The sequence below is a fragment of the Falco cherrug genome, chromosome 5 (assembly GCF_023634085.1).
Source record: "Falco cherrug isolate bFalChe1 chromosome 5, bFalChe1.pri, whole genome shotgun sequence".
NCBI lineage: Eukaryota > Metazoa > Chordata > Aves > Falconiformes > Falconidae > Falco > Falco cherrug.
The window spans coordinates 27334222-27340221 of record NC_073701.1 but is presented as its reverse complement, the minus strand read 5'-3'; positions in this window follow the sequence as shown (position 1 = coordinate 27340221).

The following is a 6000-nucleotide window of genomic DNA, read 5'->3' as shown; positions in this document are numbered from 1 at the left end:
TAGAGCAAAAGACCATGAGTCAGACCTCCTGAGATCTATTCTGAGCTGAGCTAGTACTGAAATCCCCAGCCTACAAATGTGTGAGGATGGGTTTCAGAAACACTGAACACCTACAACCCTAACTAAAGTCAAGAGGAGTTGAAGAGCATGAGCACGTGTGAGAAGATCGGGTCTTCAGTTCCCTGTAATTTGCTGCTGCCTCTAAATTCTGTCCCCGCAGTTCTCTGCCTTCTGGGGTTCACAGGTTGTCTGTTTGGGCATTTACCATGTCATTCGTTCAAATCTAATGGTTTATTATAAGAAAACAACAGAAAAAAAAAAACCCAAAACCAACCAAAAAAAGTGAAGAGTATGTATTGGAATGATTTTGTACAAGAAAAATAATAATTGCAAAGGAATTGATAAATAAGAGTAGATTTCACTGTAGTAAGAGATCACTTAACAGAATATAACTATTACGCTTCTGTGAAGAGCAGTGAGAATTTAACAAATGCACAGATTTTTTCCAGAGCTTCAAGTCTAAATGCTATTTCAAAAATGTCAGACAACATTGCCCTTCCTAGGACTAGGTTTGAGAGAGTCATTTTCCCCAAAAATGGGCCCATCAAAGCAGTTCTGAGAAAATACACAGAGGGCTTAGTTGGAAAGCCACTACACCTTGTTGTTAAGATTCTGTGTTGACATTTCAAGGGGCTTAAGTCTGTAGTTGTGCTTCATTCAGCGAGTAGTAGATAGCAAGAACTGATTTGCTTGGGTAGTTATTACACATTTTTCAAGCAGTTACAAAATGAACTGGTTCAGAAACAGTTTTTCTTGTCTACCCTTGGGGGTCTGCAATGCTGCATCTGGGTCATGAGCTGCTGAGTATCTGGTAGAGGGAGAAAAACTGAGTGTCTCAGAATTTCAAGAATCTTCTGCAGAAATAATTAAAAAAAGTCTACACATATTCCCTGACAAAATTTCCTCTCTGAGCTGTTCTCTAATAGTCTAATATTCTCCTCTGCAAGAGCTTTTTTGTTTATATTGCCAGATGATTAATATAGTGCAAATTAAACAAATTCCACAGACGGCTTCAATGAGCATTTTTTTCAATAAATGAAAATATAGTGAGATCAAGGAAGGGGGGCAGCAAGACTTCCCAGACCTGATTTCTATCCTGGGCTCTGCAGACAACTTATTTTCTGTCTGTCTCAGGACACTTTTGTCTCACCTTGTTCAGATTCTGAAAGGAAAATCCAAAGCCTTAATACTTTGTGGAGGCTTAGTGAATGTCAGTAAAATTTAGAGATACAAAAATAGTGTAAAGAAAGATCATGCGGTTTGTAGGCAATTGTCCTGGTTTCAGCTGGGATAGAGTTTTCTCTTCTTTGTAGCTGGTGCGGTGCTGTGGTTTTGAATTCAGTACAAGAATAATGTTGATAACACACCAATGTTTTAGGTTGTAGCTAAGTAGTGCTTACTCTAAGTCAAGAACTTTTCCATTTCCTGTGCTCTGCCAATGAGGAGATGTACAAGAAGCAGGGAGGGAGCACAGCCAGGACAGCTGACCCAAACTAGCCAAAGGGATATTCCATACCACAGAATGTCATGCTCAGTATATAAACCGGAGGGAGTTGGCCAGGAGATGCTGCTGATCTGTGCTCAGGGACTGGCTGGGCATCAGTCGGTGGATGGTGAGCAATTGTATTGCGCAACACTTGTCTTTCTTGCATTTTATTTCGCTTTTTGTTGTCTCCATTTTCATTAAAATTATATTATTATTACTATTATTACTATTACTATTATTACTATTATTATTACATTTTATTTTAATTATTAAATTGTTCTTATCTCAGCCCATGGCTTTTACTTTTTTTCTGATTCTCCTCCCCATTCTACTGGGGATGGAAGGTGAGTGTGCGTATGTGTTTGTGTGAGCAAGCAGCTGTGTGGTACTTAGTTGCCAGCTGGGGTTAAACCATGACAGTGATGCACTCGAAAGCAGGACATGGGCACGGGCCTGGTGTCAGGAGGAAGCCAGCATGCCAACACATCCAGTCAGTGCCATAATTTCAAAAGATAAACATTGTAAAAGCATGAACATGAAGTCCTTCTCCCTGGCTCATGGGTTATTGATTTTGAATACCCAGAAGAAAATCCTGGCTGCAGATAGGTCACTGGGATTTTTTATTATTAACCTTAATAGCACCAAATTTCAGCTCCACCCCAGTTTCTGGGACCTCCACATGCTCCTAGTACTGCTTGCTCTCTTCCCTTTCACCCCCATATGCTGCTGAATTACAGTGGGTTACCAAGTTAGCATGTGTCAGCTGAAGCACAGGACCTGACTGCCCACACAGTCTTAGCCTGTGGCAAATATCAAGTAACTCAACTTACTGTCTTTTATTAAATGTTAAGCTATCTCCTTCTTTTTCAAAAATCTGCTAGTTTTCTTAATTGCTTTCCTCAGCTTTCTGGGAAGATTGAGCTCAAATCATATTGTTTTTTTTTAAAAAAACATGTAAAAGACAGAGGCATGAGAAGGGGTTTCTTTGCTGCACAGGAGTCTGAGAAGACCATCTTCCCTTTGCTGTGGAAATGCCAAGGCTATTTTCCTGTCCCAGATGCTAGGGAAGGGGTGAAACCATAGAGTCAGTCTGCCCCTTTCCCTTCTATCTGCTTGGAGGCACTGCACTCCCCCCAAAAAAAGAAATACACAGATGATGTTTAACATGTTTTGTACTTTACTGACAACCAAACCACGATGACTTTGCAGCCCTTAGATCAGAGAAGCACTCAGTAAAAGTAAATATTACTCAATGATGGGTCCAGAGCAGAATGATGTGGTAATTGACCTTTCAGCGACATCTTTGTAAAACACTGCCTGGTAAAATCTATTGGGGAACAATCTTCCAGATTAATGCTTTGACTCTGGACTTCTGTTTCAAAGTACAAGCATAAAATATGTTTCAGACAATGTCGGCAGTAGTTAGAATGATAGTCTGTGCACTGTACTCACTGTTCTCAGGTTATAGAGAAACAGGAGCAATTCCACATCAGACAATCAGAATAAGGAGGCTTGAAAAGGCACCGCACATGCAGACTTAACTCCTAGATATAAAGCAAGTGACTAAGCAGTTTCCACTAATCCTTCATATGACCTTTTCTAAAAAATGAAACAAGTTCCTGTACTTCACAGTAGATAGGTCTATGTCAGTACTGGTTTCAGCAGTTCTATTTACAGGTGTAAAGTTACACATCCCCAGTACACAGCCTGTTCAGTGCCTTTAGTGAATCAAGCTGTACTTTTCTCACCACCTAATTAAGCAACTAGATTTCTGCCAGAAACACAATTTTTTCCCATTAAACAAATTATTTTGTTTCTATTTAAGGGAAGAATTAAAAGGTCTTTACCTCATCCTTGCAGCTTGCACACCATGAATGGCTCTGTAATAACAGCTCCCACACTTTTATACCTTTCTGGTCATAAGAGACATGTCAGTTACATTTAATAGTGCTTATAAGAAAATACAGGTCAACAATTGCAGGAGCAGAGTTGCAAAAATAGATGTATCATGTAGTAGATCTTGGCACAAGGGGGCATGTATCCGTCCTTCGTAAATTTTTTTTAAGAGATATAAACCACCTACTGTGTCCACAATTGTTGCTTTGAACACTAACAATATATAAATCAATGCTTAAAAGTGCAGTCATGAGGGCTGTCTCTCTTTAGAAACATCTTTCCCATATTTGCCTGTGGGTTTTCACACAGTTCTCCAAGACAACCAAGGTCCACTCTGGGTAACGGCAGCAGCACTTTTCCCTCCAGCAAGGCAGATCTCAGCCTTCACCTCCCTGCATTCCCCCACTAGCAGCGCAAGCAGGCAGCATTAATGCGACAGTCAATTGTACAAAGGTGACCGTACCTGTCTGCGAATCCCACCAGCAACTACCTCCTGGAAGTGAACAGCAGCTGGCAGAGGGGAAAAAAATATCCTGAGCTAGTCATGATGTAAAGGACGGAGTGGAATGATGAAAGGAACAAAGTCATTGAAGGGATTTGTTCCATGCAGTGGTTATTCAGTTCAGCTGCTGTTCATTGTATTGGAAGCAGTTGTCATAACATTGTGTTCACTTCAAAAGAAAATAATGATTAAAATGTTTTTGGTAATTAGGAGATTCAGCTAGAGGCAGTAATCCAGGTGATCTACACTGCAATTAGGACTGAAAGAGGTAGTGTTCTCCTCTACTCTATTCCCTTTTATGTAAAGCAATGATCAGAAGTTACTCAGTCTTTTGCTTTCGCTACTAAACAGATTGTACAACAAAATTACCTGCTAGGATAGGTGGGTGTTGGCCCCAGCAAGGAGTGATATAGGTGCTACTTTCAAAATATAAAGGAAGTGGGCCAGAGAATCCTCAGCCAGCTTAAAACAGATGTTTTATTCCGCTGAAGGCAATAAAGCATTACCAATAATGCCCAGCTAAGGATTTGTCTCAGTGGGTGCAAGATGGAAGTGAAATGCTGATGGATTAGAACATGCACAAAGATGCAGATGACTGCACAAGGTGAGGAGCAGTGAAGAATATACCTCTAGTCTAGGGGAGGTTTGAAAATACTGCTTTAATAAGGCTTCTCTCTGTCCATCCTGACAGGTTAAACAGAGTGCAAAATAATTTACCTGTAGCCATATTTTTACTGCTCTTAAATACAGCTGTAAAACAAATTTTGAAACCCAGGGGAACCAAAGCCTTTGAGACTCTGACCAATAACAAGATTTAACTCAAAGTCTCTCCCAGACCCCAGGATTTTTACCCCCTTGGTCTCAGAGTGATAGCAGTATTATTGATAACAGAAGTTGTAAAAAATGTTTCCTTTATCCTAAAACTGAATTATAGACTCCCCCTATAAATTAAGCCACAAGAAAAACTCAAATAGATGTATTAGTTAATGAAAAATACTTAATAGAATAATATTTTACATAAGAAAGTGTAGATGTCATGGTTTATTTTTTAAAAAAGAGCCACTCAAATTGCTGTCTTTATGTGCATATTCTAGAGAATATGTGCCAAATGATACGGCTATAATATGTCTTATCAAATGAACACTGGACACAGAAGAGTTTGAAAATGGTTATCAGTATCAGAGTTACCGTAAGTGCTTTACAAACAAACTGGGAAGACTTGTTAGCTGTGAGTTGAAAGGATGTATTTAAGTCTGAATTCCATATTTCTATTCAGTTGCAGAACCGAACAGACAGCATGCTTACAAAACTGGGGGTGAATGACAAGCTGCAAGAGACTGTCAACACCTGGGAGGATGGAATTAAAATTAAAATTATCTTGAGATATTAGTTTAAACTTAGCATAGAGATTCAACAAAAAACAAGTGCTCAATATTCAGGAAGTACTAATGCACAAAGAGAAATGGAGAAAGGCTCTTTGGACAGAAAAAAAGGTAATGGAGGTCTTATAATGAATCCCAGACTGAACAGGAGTCAACAAAATGATGCTGTGGTAGAGAAAGCAACCATCATTCTGAGATGCATAAACAAAAAATAATTAATGGACTCCTGTCGATTCTGCACAGGGCTCAGCTAGAGTGGGATGTCCTCTTTGGGGCATCATTAGTACAAAAGCTGTAGAAAAACTGGAGGGATTCTCGAGATCAACAAATCTTACAAGCAGTTCAACAGCCATAGCCTGTGAGAAAAACCAGAAAGGAACATGTGTGTTTGGCTCAGAAAACAGAATTCTGAGGCTGAAGGGAAAGAAGTTTCTTGAAATCCATAAAGGTTGTTATAAAGATGTCTATGATTGATCTGTTCCCTGTATCCACTTGAAAACGTACTTGTTATGGAGAAAAAAACCTGGAAGCAAACTCTGCTGGAAACAGATTCTTCTTTCATTTGAATGTTTATATGCCAGAAAAGCTGAGTTAGAGTTGTTTGGGAAGCAGAGAAACATTCTTAAAGTTTCTAATTTACTATCTTTTTATTCCTACTTATATTTCAGTAAGGA